This window comes from Rhinopithecus bieti, unplaced genomic scaffold, assembly GCF_001698545.2.
Source record: "Rhinopithecus bieti isolate Rb0 unplaced genomic scaffold, ASM169854v2 scaffold_35569, whole genome shotgun sequence".
NCBI lineage: Eukaryota > Metazoa > Chordata > Mammalia > Primates > Cercopithecidae > Rhinopithecus > Rhinopithecus bieti.
This window is the reverse complement of record NW_016815046.1, coordinates 633,050-650,799: the sequence shown is the minus strand read 5'-3', so window position 1 is coordinate 650,799 and position 17,750 is coordinate 633,050. Positions and strand designations below refer to the sequence as shown.

At 41.9% G+C, this 17,750-nt stretch overlaps 1 protein-coding gene across 1 annotated transcript in view; it reads left to right on the top strand.

Moving 5' to 3' along the window:
• Nucleotides 1-4,632: 4,632 nt before the first annotated feature.
• EXOC4 (exocyst complex component 4) overlaps nt 4,633-17,750 on the top strand; it is a 167,634-nt gene continuing 154,516 nt past the window's right edge. The window contains exon 1 of the mRNA XM_017852933.1: nt 4,633-4,651. The gene's annotated coding sequence lies outside the window, so the exon portion shown is untranslated. The remainder of the gene's footprint in view (nt 4,652-17,750) is intronic.

Here is a 17,750-nt window from a genome sequence, read left to right as displayed (position 1 = left end):
TGTAAGTTCTTGTAGCTTGGCACCATATTCATCATGCGTGATTTTTTTTCCAATCATTTATGTTCCTGCCTCTCAAGAGGTCAAGTGGCTAGAAGCCACTGCATCTGCAAAGCAGACTGATCATTGTTGAATAGTTTTCATCTGGAAGTTTTCTCTTAGTTTGAAGTGATACTCTCCTATCCATTGGACACAGTTCTTTTCTCTGAATAATAACTCATCAGTTTAATCCTTTTATGAACGCCCTTCAAATATATGAAGATAGCTATCATAGTCCATTTAGTCTTGCTTTTTCTCCTTAAACTGAACATTCCCAGTTTCTGGCATGCCCTGGTCTACGAACTATCCCAGTCATCTTTCTCCATTACCCATTAGCTTGGCAGTGTCCATCTTAAAAAGGAGTGCCCCAGACTATGCCCAGTGTTCCAGATGTACTTTTCCTTTTTTTTTTTCTTTTTGAGATAGAGTCTGTTGCCCAAGCTGGAGTGCAGTGGTGCAGTCTTGGCTCACTGCAGCCTCTGCCTTCCAGGTTCAAGTAATTCTCTTGCCTCAGCCTCCTGAGTAGCTGGGACTACAGACGCCAGCCACCATGCCCAACTATCTATCTATCTATCTATCTATCTATCTATCTATCTATCTATCTATCTATCTATAGTAGAAATGGAGTTTTACCATGTTGGCTAGGCTGGTCTCAAATTCCTGGCCTCAAGCAATCCTCCCACTGCCTCGGCTTCCCCACGTGACCAGATGCACTCTGGGTGTTGAGCAGCACCATCACTTTCCTTGTTCAGGACCCAGTGCTGGACACAATGCTTCTTAGTGTGTCCTATCATTGCACTTGTCAGGTATTTACTGAGCATTTACCAAGATGCCGTGTGGGTGTGTGGGGATAAAGAAATGAATCAGTCAAGATTCTACCTTTCATGTGCTTATATTCTTGGTGAAGAATAGAAAGGGAAATACGGGACAAAGAAATAGCATATATCCACAGCATTAATTCATGACAGAAAATATGGCAGGATAGGTAAAAATGCCTTGCTGTGGGAGGAAGAAATTACGAAGGAGAACAGGGAAGGCTTGGTGAAGGATATGAACTAGACTTTGTGAAGAATAAAGAGGATTTAGACAGAGGCTTGAAGAAGAGCAAGAGTAAGTGATAAATGTCTGGGATGTGGAAAGGAAGGCTTGGGTCAGACTGGAGGATCGCGAATGTCAGACTCAAGGAACTCTGCCTTTTTAAATTAAGTAGCAAGGAGCCACTGAGTGGGTGTTAAGCATGGAGTGCCACGTGGAGGCCTGTGCTTTAGGGAAATTTTTCTGAGTTTTGTGTAAGATGGATTTGAAAAGCAAGAGTATAGAGATAGAGGGGAGAGAAACATTAAGTACCTGAATTAGGGGACAGGGAAGGAAAATGGAGAGGAAGGAACAGATTAAGAGATAATAAAGAGGTAAACTTGATAAGACTTGGCCACTGATTGGCTATAGAAGAAATACTGATTGAAATTAGTATTATCTTTTCTATGCTGTATTTGTGGTGATTTCTGTAAAACACAAAGTTAGGATCTCACATTTATCCATTAAATTTAATGTTATTTATTTATTTAGAGAGATTCTCACCCTGTTGCCCAGGCTAGAGTGCAGTGGCACGATCTCAGCTCACTGCAGCCTCTACCTCCCAGATTCACGCAATTCTCCTGCCTCAGCCTCCTGAGTAGCTGGGATTACAGGCGTGCGCCACCATGCCTGGCTAATTTTTGTATTTTTAGTAGAGATGGGGTTTCACCATGTTGGCCAGGCTGGTCTCAAACTCCTGACCTCAGGTGATCCACTCACCTCGGCCTCCCAAAGTGCTGGGATTACAGGCATGAGCCACCATGCCTGGCCAAATTTAATGTTATTTTTAAGTCACCATTTCAGCCTATTGAGATATTTTTGAATCTTCATTCTGTCATCAAAAAATCTTAGCTATTCCTGTAAGTTCCATGTCTTCCTTGATTACATAAGCAGTCTTTTTTTTATGCATGTCATTGAAAAAAAAAGTCCAACAGCTTAGGACTAAGTTGAGAATTTGGGAGCTATACCTCCTGACACTTCCTTGTATGTTGACGTATATATTACTTAGTGCCTCAGGAGTTCATATGTTTTTCTAACTAGGAACCTGGGCTTTAGCTCAAGAGCAGGCCCTACAGCTTCAGTTTAAATGCCAGCTTTTCTACCTACTACTTATATGACCCTGAAAAGCTACTCAGCCTCTCTGCCTTGATTTCCTCATCTGCAAAAAGGTAATAATAGTCCTTTTCTCAAAGGGTTGTCTCAAAAAATGTCAATCTTTTGTAACCGGTTTTCGCAAAATAATATGCTCCCCCCAAAATGATTTGCTGCTATTTTGATAATGATGATAATGGTAATGACAGTAATTGCCTTTACCAGTTCCCATGACAGTTATTCCACATATTTCATAATCTGCCCTGTAAAAGATTGATCAGGTTTCTTGCTGGCATCTTCCCAGCCTGATTCTTTTAATGCAGCCAGCCCTTCCTCATGTCCACCCAAGATGGGCATGCAAACCTGTTACGGACAATACTAGATATTTGTTCAGGAATCCTCCCATCCCTTTACTGTTAGGACCCACTTCTCCCAACTAAACCATTCCTTAAGAACTCTCTTCTTGGGCAGCTTTCAAATTACCTTTGGAAACAAGATCAAGACAACCAAGAGCTGAATTTACCACTGCCCCAAGTCAGTTAGGAAAGGATCATTTGACCTGTTCTTTGTGAGATCCTTCTAGCTTCTGGTGAGTACCACTTTCAAATTATTCATGAACTACTTTTTAATTATCTGTTCAGAATTTTGCCTACAATTCCAAATTCACCCCATTTCTGTATTATGTCCCTTTTCTTTTATGAACATCAAGGATTTGCTCCCAGGCACTTTTTCCTGTGTGTCAGGATACCTTCAAAATGTTCAGCCGTGGTTCTGTGATTCCATGCTTTGAATTATTTCAGCACCACAAGATCCTTCCCTAAATTTGTTAAACCTTTCAGGAATTTTTTTGATCTCAATAACCATTAACAAACACAGTGGATCACTGCGTCCTTAAAACAATTCATTCACTTAGTTTCTAGAATTCCATTTATCCAACAAATATTTATTGAGTGCTTGTACGAGAGTTTGTTGATATAACAGTGAACTAAGCAGATTAAATATCTGCTTTCATGGAGTTTATGTTCTGTTGTGGATGAGAGAGGGGAGATAGACAATAAATGAATGTAAAACATAAACATGAAGAATTTTAGGGCCAGGTGCAATGGCTCATGCCTGTAATTCCAGAACTTTGGGAGGCCGAGGTGGGCGGATCACGAGGTCAAGAGATTGAGACCATCTTGGCCAACATGGTGAAACCCCATCTCTACTAAAAATGCAAAAAAAGTTAGCTGGGCATGGTGACACACACCTGTAGTCCCAACTACTCAGGAGGCTGAGGCAGGAGAATCTCTTGAACCTGGGAGATGGAGGTTGCAGTGAACCGAGATTGCGCCACTGCACTCCAGCCTGGTGACAGAGTGAGACTCTGTCTCAAAAAACAAAACAAAACAAAAAAAGAATTTTCGAAGATAGTGAGTACTGTGGAAAAAAGAAATGGTGTAAAGTAGATAGACTCAGGAGTGTGGGAGGAGCAGGTTGTAGTTTTAAATAGGATGCCCCAGGGAGGCTCTGTCGCGTTGAGCTTAGAGGAAAGGCTCCAAGGGGTTGAAAGAGTTTGACCAGCCATATGGGAAGAGCGCACTGGCACAGGCAAAGGCCAGGGGGCAGGGTTCTCTGGGACACTTTTAAGGAATAGCAGGGAGGCCAGCATGGTTGGAGTAAAGTGAACAAAAGGAGGAAGGGTATCAGAGGATCATCAAGGGGGAATGGAGGGCCTGGTAGGCCACTCTAGGGATGCTGAGTTCTACTGTTAGTGAAATGGGAAGCCATTACAAGGATTGTGTGTAGGAGCAGCATGATCTTACATGTGTTTTAAAATTTAAGTATTGAAATAGGCTTTAGGGAGACAAGGATGGAAGCAATGAGACCAACTAAAGGCTGGAGTGGTAACCCAGGTGAGAAATGAGGACTCTTTGCACTGTTGGTAGCAGCAGAGATGGAGGGAACTGAGTGAACTCTGAATGTATTTGAAGAACCAGCCAGCTGAATTCCCTGCCAGATTGAAGATAGGGTGTGAGTTAAAGAAAGGTGTCAAAAATAACTCTCAGGGTTTTATATTTGAGCAATGAAAAGATGGATGGAGTTGCCAGCTATTGTGACGGAGGATGCTGCAGGTCTGGGCAAGCCGATCAGGGCTTAAATTTCGAGTGTCTCTTAGCCACGTGGGGGACGGAGTTGGACATATGCATCAAAATAGGAGAGGTTTGGCCTGGAGATAGATATTTGGCAGCCATCGGCATATAAATAGTATAGCTAAATGGAATTTAAAACTATGGGACTAGATGAAATCTTCACAGGAGGGAGTATACTCATGGCAAAGAAGAGGACCATGGACTTCATGAGGCAAAGAAGAGGACCGTGGACTTTATGAATTTTGCAAGATGAGGAGAAATCATCAAAGGACATTGACAAGCAGCAGCCAGTGAAGGAGGAGGAAAATCTAGAAAAGGTAGTGTTGTAGTGTTGCCAGCATTAGAGCTCAGCATGGACTGAGTGATAAATGTGAATGTTTTTGTGGAGTAGCAGGGATGAAAACTGGACAGGCATGGCCTTAAACAAACTAAGAGTAGAGGAAGGGTAAATAGAGGCAAAACTTTCACACTGAGTTTTGCTGCAAAGGGGTATGGAGAAATGGCATAGTGGCTGGAGAAGTGAGGTCACAGGAAGGTTTTTTTGTTTTATGTGTTTTTTAAATAGAAGAAATAAGTACATATTTGTATTTGAAGAAATGGACTTGGGAAGAAGGGAAATTTGGTGATGTAAGAGAGAAAGGAGAAAATCCTGAAATTATGTTTTTGGCCAGGGAAGTAAGGGTGGAGGAGGGGTGCGCAACTGGAGTGATTGGTTTAAGTGGGAACATGGATAGTTTTGCCCATGCTGTCTGTCTGTTCTACAGGAATTGAGTTATTTCTCTGTCATTCGTATTTTACTGCTTTGTCCAAACAGCAGAACTCTGTCTCCCTTGGACTACTGCTTCTGGAACATGGCCATTGCTTTTGGTTTTTGACATATTCTGGTCGTCAGGAGCATTTTGATTCCTTCCCGTAAGAAACTCTACTGCTGTGGCATCTCTCCTACCCATAGTCTCTGAAATGGTGGCCACCTGTTGCTGCCCACTGTCACATCACAGGGGATTGTCTGCGAGGGACCTACCGTAGTTGCTGAATGATGGACCTATGTTAAATTTCTCTCAGGATTGGGAAAAGTACTCTGTGAGGCTTTGAAAGGGAATAAATAGAAAATCATCTTTCTAGTTGTTATACAACAATGCACACTCAAAGGCACAACACATGCCCCCACGGTGCTGTTGCCTGCTGGTTAATCAGCGTATTCAGGTTTCTGGAGACAGTGTTTTCTTATTATATGACTCTGAAGATGCAAAGTGTCCTTACTTCCTCTCTTCCTATTTATTGCCCTCCCCCAGATTGGCACCTGCTGAGGAGTAATTAGGGCAGTCCTAATTTGGACGGCCAAATCCTGATTACAGTGAGGGGAAAAACAGGAAATGTTCTAGTTTTGCTGCCAGCAAATGACTGACTTAAATAGAAAGCCATATACAATTCAAATGATCCAAAATGGTATAACACTGGGGAAGGAAGAAGGGAGCAGGAAGACATTGCAGTCTGATTTTCTCCCGTGTGATCCTCAGCAGATATCCTTCAGAGAAATCATAAAATCTAGAAGCTCACAATGCCCTCTGCTGAGGGTTGGCTTGTCTTCCAAGCTTCCCATGAGAACCGGGGCAGCTCCTGGGAGCTTGGCGATCTGAGGAAAGATGAAAAACATACCACCTTTCTATGAGTACCTCATTCTGGAGAGAAAGACTGTGCCGCAGGTAATGATGTCAGGTTACGTGCTTTGGATTAAGAGGGCTTTCCTAAAAAGGGAAATGAGGGCTAGAAGTCTTTTCCCTAATTATCCACACCCCTTGGGGCTTAAAGGGAAACGCAGCTGTGAATTCTGTACTGCTCGACATTAGCCATCAGGCACTTGGCCTATGAGTCGCCCATGTCTAAGCAGAGTGCTTCCCTCCTCTTGCCTGTCCTCTGTCCTGAGATCCAACCAGCAGCTCATGTGTCCCAAAATAATAATGTAAAGATCGGAAATCACAGTTTTCGGAAGTTTCTCTGTTCCGATTTAGCATCAGTTCATTAATCAATGTTTTTCCTTGGAGGTGGGGGATAACAGGGCTCTCTGCCTTGTGTCGGGCCTGGCAGAGAATACAAATAAAACCTCTTCCCTAGTGTTAGAGGCTCAGTTGGTTTGAGTTGATTTAAGACACAAGCATGTTACTTTCAGCTCACCCCTTTCACCACTTCAGAGAGGAGCTAGAACCCATGCTGGACATGAAGAAAGAGTGAGGAGGAGAAACCTGCAGTGGCTGATGGCAGACATCAGAGCTGGCACTGGGCTAGGTACCTTGTTGACCCTTAGTATGCTCACTAAATGAATGAGGAAATTTCTGCCAGACTGAACAGGACGAGCAAGCAGTGGAGCAGGGTGGATGACCATGGTGCATGGGAGAAAGGCTGAGCAATCACAGTGACTAGGGTGGACAGTGTGGTTGGGTAGAAATGGGCAGGAAAGGGGATTTTTTTTAATGTCCTGTATTAGGTAAAAGAGTACTATCGTAGTGTCATGCGCGTCCGTGTGAAGAGACCACCAAGCAGGCTTTGTGTGAACAGTAAAGCTTTTTAATCACCTGGGTGCAGGCGCGCTGAGTCCAAAAAGAGTCAGTGAAGGGAGATGGGGATGGGGCCGTTTTATAAGATTTGGGTAGGTAAAGGAAAATTACAGTCAAAGAGGGGTTGTTCTCTGGCGGGCAGGAGTGGGGAGTCACAAGGTGCTCAGTGTGGGAACTTTTTTGAGCCAGGATGAGCCAGGAAAAGGAGTTTCACAAGGTAATGTCATCACTTAAGGCAAGGACCAGCCATTTTCACTTCTTTTGTGGTGGAATGTCATCAGTTAAGGTAGGAACAGGCCATTTTCACTTCTTTTGTGATTCTTCAGTTACTTCAGGCCATCTGGGCGTATACATGTAGGTCACAGGGGATGCGATGGCTTAGCTTGGGCTCAGAGGCCTGACACATAGGTGTTGGTAAGGAGGATGACATGGTCAAAGTGGTGTTTTACCATCTCACTGGCCCCACGGTGCTCAATAGCAGAGACTAGACACTAGGGGCTCTGGTTGCTTCTGAAGCCCTTCAGGTTTCCTGTGTAGCCAGAGGCCAGGGTCCTATAGGAATGAGACTCTCCTTGAGCTGGCCTTGGAGCTTTTGCAATCTAACTTAACTTCGAACCTCAGAAGAGCCAAGGGCATACACCAGGGAAACCGTCTGCAAGCTCCAGCTTGTGACCTGTCTCTCAAAGCTATGTTGTCTCCTAACACTGATATATATATTCATTTATATTAAACATTAAATAGGTGCAAAAACATTATAACCTATATACAGCATCTGTTTCATAGAGGGCATTCAGCAAATATGCTTTTATTATGTGCGTCTATAATTTATTATGCAAAACTTTATACTGGCATTTATTCCATTGTATTGTAATTTAGACTTTTAAAATATATTATTTCATTAGTTATTGGTTTAACTGTTTTCTTTAAAAAAAAAAACACATTGTTTTTCAATTGTAGCTTCACACAGAGTTATTTCAGGAAATTTCAAAACACACATCCTGGGTTCTCCATACTAGGCCCACTGAGAGTTGGACCTGGGCAAGTTTAGTTTAAAAATATCCTCAAAGTGATTCTCATGTGTTACTAGTTAGAAATCACTGGTCTGGGCCAGGCACGGTGGCTCACGCCTATAACTTCAGCACTTTGGGAGGCCGAGGTGGGTGGATCACCTGAGGTCAGGGGTTCGAGACCAGCCTGGCCAACATGGTGAAACACTGTCTCTACTAAAAATGCAAAAATTAGTTGGGCATGGTGGTGGGTGCCTGTAATCCCAGCTACTCAGGAGGCTGAGGCAGGAGAATCACTTGAACCTGGGAGGCAGAGGTTACAGTGAGCCAAGCCGAGATCATGCCACTGTACTCCAGCCTGGGCGACAGAGTGAGACTTGGTCAAAAAAAAAAAAAGAGAGAGAGAGATCAAGAAATCACTGGTCTGAACTCTTATGAACTCTTAGCTTCCAGAAGTAAGTTATTATGTTATTTTCTGCACACCTGTCTGCAATATCTTGCATGGTGTCTCTGTATAGGCCTTGCACTCTTGGTTTTTGATCAAGTGAATCCCTTCATTCATCCTTTCCAGTACATATCAGCTGCCCTTCTGGCCAAATACAGATGCTGCCCACCTAACCAGTTGCCCTACAAATTCTCTAGCAAGCAGCCAGTCCTCATTTCTCCTACCCAAGTCACTCTACCATAATCAGATAGGAGTCTGTTGCAGTGACCTTGACATAAAGTAACAAGGACCTAGACTGGAATGAAAATAAATAATAAAGTATTAATACATAGTCTCTGTGCAAGGGACTTTATAGTCGTAGCTCATCTAGTCAGTCGCAACAATTCTGTTAAATTAGATTCTCTCTGCCTTTCAGATGAGGAAACAGAGGTTCAGAAAAGTTAATAACGTGGCCGCAGAGCATGAAGTGGTAGTGCGTGTGTGAAAAGCACTAGCTATATCTCAGTCTTCAGCCCAAAGGAGAGGCAATGGAATTAAAGAGGAAATAGGAAACCTGAAAAATGCGTCCAATGCTTTAGAGAGACAGTGTAATAACTAGGAAAACAGACTGCAGAACAGCGGGTCTGGTTCATTTCAGGTTCTACCTTGCTAGTTGACTGACCACCATCAAGTTCCCAACCTTCTGTGCCTCTGTATTTCACCTATAGAATGGAAGTAATGTTAGTACCTACCACACAGGGTGGTTGTGGGGATTAAAAGTTAATATATGCCAAATGCTCAGAAGAATGCACAGCTCATGGTAAAGGCTAAATTGTCAGCCAATATGATTATTTATTGTTCCTGCATTTGGTGCTGTTTTGTATTATTTACTTTTAAATTCATTGATGATATTGTTGATATTCAATAATAAGACGGTAAAAGAAAGATTTTTTAATTTTATTATTATTATACTTAAAATTTTTTTTTGTTTTGTTTTTTTGGGGGGTTTTTTTTTTTGTTGTTGTTGTTGTTTTTGAGAGGGAGTCTCGCTCTCTCGCCCAGGCTGGAGTGCAGCGGTGCGATCTTGGCTCACTGCAAGCTCCGCCTCCTGGGTTCACGCCATTCTCCTGCCTCAGCCTCCCGAGTAGCTGGGACTACAGGCGCCTGCCACTACGCCTGGCTAATTTTTTTGTATCTTTAGTAAAGACAGGGTTTCACTGTGTTAGCCAGGATGGTCTCCATCTCCTGACCTCGAGATCCACCCGTCTGGGTCTCCCAAAGTGTTGGGATTACAGGTGTGAGCCACGGCGCCCAGCTATTATTGTACTTTAAGTTCTGGGCTGTAGGTGCAGAACATGCAAATTTGTTGCATCGATATACAATGTATACCACGGTGCCACGGTGGTTTACTGCACCCATCATCCTGTCATCTACATTAGGTGTTTCTCCTAACGCTGTCCCTCCCCTAGTCTCCCAGCCCACAACAGGCCTCAGTGTGTGAAGTTCCCCTCCCTGTGTCCGTGTCCATGTGTTCTCATTGTTCAACTCCCACTCATGAGTGACAACATGCGGTGTGTGGTTCAGAAAGATATTTTTAGGTCGTTTGTTATTTTCCCGGTGTTTGGTGCTTCAGTTGTATCATTCATTGCTTCAATCTGTTAGTCATTCAAAAATCATTCATTGAGCACTTCTAGGAGCCAGCGTTATTCTAGGGCTAAAGGTGGAGAAGTGAATTGACTAGGTAAGGTCCTTGCTTTCATGGATTTTACACCTTAATGGAGGGAGCTAGATAATAATCAAGTGGAAACAAATAATAAATTTCTCATTAATAAGGATGATGTGATTAAATAAACAAGAGGTTCAGGTGAGGAGTAGGGTCAGGGAAGCCGTCGTGGAGGATACGGTGTTTGAGCTCAGTTCTGAAGGATGAGAAGGAGCCACGTGGAAATGTGGGGAAGAAAACTCCAGGTGGAGAAAGGAGCAAGTCCGAAGATGGGAACTAGCTTGAATTCAGGTTAGTGAGCAAAGAGAATGAATACTGAGTGACATTGGACAGGTACAGGGGTCAGATCATTTGGGTCATTTCTGGCTGCACATGAGAATCACATGGGAGATGAAAACATATCCAAACTGAGCCCCACTTCAAACTGTGAACTGATGTATTTTTAAAATGCTTCCCAGGTGTTTTCATGTGCAGTCAGGATTAAGAACCATTGATAAAGGATCTTGAGGCTAGAGAATTTGAATTTTATTCTCAGTTAAATGGGAAGACATGCAAGGTTTAAATAGGGAGTTATCTGATCTGAGATCTGCTTATAAAGATCTTAATGATATTCAAACACAGACTATATTTAAATTTGCTTTATTATGAGAAAAATCTGAACATTGACGGTTGAGACAGTTCTTTTTTTTTTTTTTTTTTTTTTTTCGAGGAATTTTGCTCTTGTTGCCCTGGCTGGAATGCAATGGCATGATCTTGGCTGTCTGCAACCTCTACCTCCCAGGTTCAAGCAATTCTCCTGCCTCAGGCTCCCAAGTAACTGGGATCACAGTGCCACCATACCCAGCTAATTTTGTATTTTTAGTAGAGACAGGGTTTCACCATGTTGGCCAGGCTGGTCTCAAACTCCTGACCTCAGGTGATCCACCCATCTCGGCCTCCCAAAGTGCTGGGATTACGGGCGTGAACCACTGCGCCCACCTGATACAGATTTTATATGAATTCTTGGTCCACTACCTGTGTTACAGTATAATTTTTTTCTTCTTGATCTTTTAAGTATCAAACAGTTATGACCCTTCATATGAGAACTTATCTGTTTAAAGGTTGTTATTAAATTATCCCCAAGAGTTACCTTCTGTAAACTGTCATTCCAAAGCTTTTTTCCCTAGGTCCCCTTGGATGGTTTCTGTTTTCCATGGGCCCTCTCCAGAGTTATCAGAAGTTGTCATTCTCAGGTAGACATATATACTATCATAAAGCTCTCTGATCAGCATTGAGTATGGTGTCAAAGATGTTCTGATGTTCCTCTCCTCTTTTCCTATGTATCCTGCTCCATCTTAACTGACTTTTTGGTTTTGGTTTTGTGTTTGTTTTGTTTTATTTGGCAGCACAATACTATTATCTTTGCATCCCTAATTATCATTATCACTTGTGCTGCTGGACATTTCACTGCGGTTTCGTCTGCTGCAGGTCCAGTTATTCACAGTCTAAATTGGACGACGGCACTTTAATTTGGACCAGCCTTGTCCAGGGTTCATTTGTTGAGCTTGGCTCCTAGTTTTTGAAGTATCTTGAAAGATTCAGTCTGGGAAAGTAAACATCATGCCGTGGCTGTCACCAAACAGTTGAATCCAATTAGCCCCACCTGCCCCTGGTTGTTTACCTAATGAAACACTCAGCACCCCAGCTGTGTCCAGGGACCATGCACACTCGCACTTCCCAACTGTTCCAGAGAGGAAGCGGTACACATCAGAGCCAGGCGACACCAGCAGATGTTTTCTGAATGAAATTCACTCAGCCGTATCTCGAGGGTAGACCTTTCTCTTGGCAGCCTCATCACCTGTACCAAAAGGTACACCTATTTTCCTCTTCCTCTTGGGAACAGATACAAATAGTTACACAGATGGCTCTGTCTGTGGCCCATTGAGCTGTGAATTAATGAGTACATTATGGTTCTGGTAGGGGTGATTAACCTTGCTTCTCCTATGGAATAATTGTTGGAGGTATAGCTCTCCTTTTTTGAAGCTATTTGGATATGTCCTGGACTTCTGTAACCCACATGATCTGATTTATCAGAAAATCAAAAACAAATAAATGCAATTAGTCAGGGTGGACTTGCCACTTGAGTGAAAAATTTTCTTTAGGGTAATTGTATATTGCTGATCAATGCCAGTATTTCAAATTAGAATATTTGGGATTACTTTTGGGATTGATGTTCCTTCTAGTATGTACTAATATATATATTGTTGAGGGCAGTATGTTAGTAGCATTTTCATTCATTGGGATGACCATTTTTTAATAAAATGGGATCGATGCATATTGGAGATAACATAATCTTGAATTACTGAATTAATCCAGTCCTCTAAAAACATGTAAGTAAATAATGTGGGTACCTTTAATGTCCTCCAACCTAACCTAATTTTTTTAGTTCAGCTAATGCTAAAATGGAAAATTCTAGCCCTTCAAAATGTACAATACCATCTCACACCTACCGATCCAACTATTTCCTGAACCTGAGGGCAGATACGGGCCAGCACGGATGGGCTCAAAGACGTAGATGTTGACAAAATGAGTTGGGCTTGGGCTTCTCACTCTGTGAAACAGAATTTGACCCGTAGTGTGGGTCTAAGAGGAATTGAGCCATACAGCCAAGATTCTTTCTGGATATGAATGGTGAAATTGAAATTTTATATAATTTCCACATGTCACAAAATATTGTTCTTTTAGTTTTTTAAAAACCATTTTAAAATGTCAACACCATCGTTAGCTTACAGGACATACAAAGACCGCTGATGGGTAGGGTTGGCCCACAGGTCATGGTTTGCCCACCCCATTGTATCAGACAGAGTGCTAATTGGGAAGTTAGGGGTAAGTGTAAAAGGAGGGGTTTTGTTTGTTTTGTTTCCGAAGGGAGAGATCATTGTAGACTGACATAATCAACAAATTCTTCACAGAGAAAGTGAGTTTTTGAGGAGACTTTCCAATAATAGGCCACCTAGGAATAAGTAACGTAGAAGGGAAAGGCTTGTTAATAATCTCTCCTTGGTTCATTTGTTTTACGAGTCAGGACTATTTTATGTTGGAATTTTTCAGAAGGGGACACACCTGTATTCATTATCCTGATTTGCATTGAATCCAGAGAGGCATGGAGAAGGGCATGGCACAGAGTGATCTGTGATTTGGTTAAATGCCAAATGACTTGACAGCTCATCAAAGTTGTTTAGTGCAGAGAAGAAAACTGAAACCATTAAGATGCTTTTAGTGCAATAAGTTATCTCGACTTTTGAAATTGAAGAGGGCTTATTTTTATCTGTACTTCAGTTCTTATATGCCTTCCATATACCAGGTATTGTGCTAGTCACTAGGGACACAAAAACTAATAAGAAATCAGCTCTGCCCTCAGAGAACTCATCATCCAGTTTGGGATTCCAGCTTGCAAAAAAGTGTAGAAGGACCAGTTAAAATAGAGGTTGGCAAATGCAAAGGTTGTGGCCCTTGAGTGCACATTTAAATCATATGGGAAACTATAAAAATTTCTGTTGCCTGGGTCCCACGGCCCAGAGATTGTGATTTACTTGGTCTTGGGTATGGCTTGGGCATCTGGTTTTTAAAATAGCTTCCCCAAGTGATTCTAATGTTTAGTCGAGATTGAAAACCTCTGGTATAGGGGTGATGAGGCACAAAAAAAGAGGACTCAGATGTACCAAGGGAGGAGCTGGGGCAATGCTTGACAAGTAGAGGCAAACAAGGAGAATGAGAAAAAGGCTTTCTAGGCAGAGATGACACACAGAAGCAGGAAATAATAGATCCCATTTGGAAAACTTTGGAATACTCATTATGGGTAATGTGTTCAACCAGCATGGGCAAGGGGTTGGCTAGGAATAGTGAACAGACACAAAGGAGAAAAGGAATAGCAGGAGATGAAGCTCAAAAGATAGATGTTCATGGCTTGCTAAGTCTAGCCTTGGTCTTACCTGGAATTAGAAGTCACTGAAGACTTGTAGGAAGGGTTATAACATGATTGGATTTGTAGTTTAGAAAAATGACTCTTCTGACTGATGTGGTAAGTTGAACTGATGGTCTTGTAGCTGCAGGCGAGAAGCCCAGTTACAAGGTTATTGCCAAGTCCAGGTTAAAACAGATGAGGGTTAAAATATAGGTTAATAGCAGTGAATCTGGACAGGAAATGACAGATTTATTAAGATATTAAGGCAGTGTAATTGGCAGGATGTGGTGAGTGGGTAATTAGGATGACTCTGCGTTCGTTCCTGACTCGAATAACGGGATGGCTTGAATAGGGAATATTAAATGCTCAGTGGGAGAGAGAGAGTAGTAGTTAGTAAACTGAGTTCCTCTTGACTCATTTTAACTTGAAATGTGGATGAAACTTTCAAGTAGAGTTCTACAGTAAGCCTTTGGATATGCAGACTGGAAACTTAGAAGAGAGGGCCACCCTAGAGATGATAATTTCAGAGTCATCAGAATATAGGTGGTTCAAGTTGGGCAAGAAGATGACTGCCCAAGTGGCAGCGATGCAGAATTCTGTGGAACATAGCATTTGAAGTACGGATGGAGAAAAAGAGCCGTCAGTTTGGCTAAGAAAGGTTAGGATGGTAGGTAAAGAACATGATGTGGAAAGCAAAAGAGTAATATTTCAAGAAGAGAGTAATCAAAAATCGTGGATGCTTTAGAATAGTCAAAGAGTGCAAAGAATAAAATAAAAAGTGCTCATGGGTTGGTGGAGCAATTTCAATGGAGTAATGGTTCTAGAACCCTGATTGCAGTTGATTTAAGACTGGATTTTGATTTCCTGTCAAAAGTTTGGTACGAATAGATTTAAAAAGCCCTTTTCTTGTTTTTAACTTGTAGAAATCCTGGATTAAAAAATTATAACTTTAAAAGCATTTTAAATATGTAACCAAACTCAAATAGATGAAAGGGAATTCTCCAAATGCCATGAATGAAAGAGGAATTAAAAGCCAGAAACAGACAAATGTGGAAGTTGAGTGGGCTACAAAGGTTTCAGGACCACATATAGAGGTCAAATAGAGGCTAGCATCTTGACATCTTCCAGGCAATGAGGGAACTTTATCTGTGCAGAAGTTATGCAAATAACTGTTTCGTTCATATTTCTTAGTTCATTCATGAATGGAACCAAGAAAACTTGGGACTTAAGAAGGAGCTACCCAACCTAGAGTAGGAAAGTAGCCCCTAAAAGAAATCAAAATCCCACACCTCATGTGATATGTGTAAGAACCTCAATCTGTACTGCCTGCATAGGGAGAAAAGGCCTTAAGCCAAAAGTAAAAAGTAAAAAAAGGCAAAAAAAATTAAAACCCTGTTTGGAACCAGTGAAACTCAAAGGACCCAGAAGAGGCAAATGCAGACTACCTAACAGTGATATCTTGAAAATTCAGGGCAAATGCAAGATTCCCACAGAGGATAAGTCCCACTGAAGTAGAGCTTCCAGACCAAAGTAGCAGACCACATGAGGAAATGCACCATCATTAGAAAAGAAGGCAAATTCAACAAACAGGACACTTGACATCTACAAGAACTACCAAAGAATATAAAGCCACTTCGTAAAAGGAACTTAAAAATTGTTGTTTTCTAAAACATTCAAGGAGATAAAGAAAAGAGCAGTTTCCATGATACAAGAACAGGACAGTTTGGGAGGGAAAAGCCAGTAGATTTGTAAAAGAGGCAAATAGAAAATCTAGAAATGAAAAATACAATAACTAAAAATTTTTCAAAAAGCAGATGGGTTAAATCATAAGTAGACCTTGGAGAGAGATTTCATGAATGAGAGGTGAGGCAGGGAAGTCAATTAGTGCAGGCTTCTCCTTTGATGAATGCCTTTGAAGGAGAGGGAGCAGCTTTGTTAGAGAGGAATGCAGAGAAGAGATTCATTCATCCATTCATTTTTAAAATAACAGAGGATTAGGGACTATATAATGGAAAGAGTAAAATACAGGAAAAGGGGAGATAGATTGGGGAGAAAAGATCCCCAAGAGCCTAAATGGAGGAATTACTGGAAATGAATGAGGGTGAAACAGATTTGAACATATCTCTGTTGGGGATAGGAGGTCAAATATTTGAAAATATGTAAGTAGATCCCTTCCTTTCTCTGTCAGATAAGAAGGATATGGGGGATAAGCAATGAGCAGATACAGAAAGGGCAAATGTTTTTTAAAGAAATAGCTACTAAGATAAATGGGGAGATGAGCCTGATCAGAGACAGGTATAAAGAATGTCAGAGAACATTGAGTGAGGGTACACCTACAACAGAATCTCATCTCTGAGGTGGTACCATGCTATAAGATTGCACCTAGCAGTGCGAGTATAAGATGGTAAAAGTTAAATTGTTGGATTAGTCCATAAATATTGCAGAAAAGATGCAAGGAAATAACAAAAGAGGAAATAGAAGATAGCAGTAAGAAAGTAATTTGAGAGATTGGAGGGAAGAAGTTTCTGTAATCCAATTTTTGTGTCTCCGACCATGGTTACTACGAGAAAACATTTGCTTATAGTGAATTAGAAGAATTCTAGAATCTGTTTTCCTCCTGCCTCACCTAATTTCCCATGCATGTGTGCCTTGAGCTCAAAACTTTAAGAGAGCAAATAAATAGCTGTCTTATTTATTCTAGTTATTTTAAAAGAACCAGGGTAATATTGCTCCCTACAACAGTGGTCCCCAACCTTTTTGTCACCAGGGACTGGGGTGGGGTTTGGGGGGAGAAAAGGGGATGGAATGGTTTCAGGATGTAACTGTTCCACCTCAGATGATAAGACATTAGTTAGTTTCTCATAAGAAGCATGTGATCTAGATCCCTCGCATGTGCAGTTCACAATAGAATTTGCACTCCTATGAGACTCTGATGCCTCCGCGGATCTGGCAGGAGGGGAGCTCAGGTAGTAATGCTCACTGACCTGCTGCTTACCTCCTGCTGTGCCGCCCAGTTCTTAACAGGCCACGGACCAGGACGAGTCCGTGCCCCAGGGGTTAGGGACCCCTGCCCTACAACACAAAACTATGTTAACTTAAGTCAGTCTGTCATGAATCAAGCTTTGTAGGCTTCAGCTTATTGTAGAGAGGGTCAATCTATGTTGCCCAGGCCAGTCTTGAACTCCTGGCCTCAAGCAGTCCTCCTGCCTCAGCCTGCCAAAGTGCTGCAGTCATAGATGTGAGCCACTGCGTCTGGCCCAGGCTCCACCTTCTTTTGTCTACAAACATTAATTGTCTGTTGGGTCAAGGAGGTATCATACATACATGCCATATATATTGTTTATTTGGAAGTGCAGAATGTCCGCCAGTACCAAAAGAGATTCCTGCCTATGGTGAGGGCAATCTTCTGGAGTCTTGGTCAGCCCCAGAGGAGGAGCCAGCTAATTGGCACTCCTTTCGTAAATAAATGTCACTTCTGTCACCTAGTATTGCTGACGAGGATATTTAGATCATTAAAATCAGTTACAGTGACAAATGTTGAACAGAAAGAAAAGCTTTTTAATTAAATTGAACTTGAGCGTTTAAGATGAATTTACAGGTAACATTCTGGTAAGAGCAGTATTAATAGCTAACCCCGGGCCCTATTAAAAGACTTGAAGCCTGTCAGCTCTAGGTCACTAGTCAGAGCCCGGTGGAGATGGCAGCAATCAAAGGCTTTTTCTGACTGACATCTGGGGCTCAGGGTTTCTTTCTTTTTTTTTTTTTTT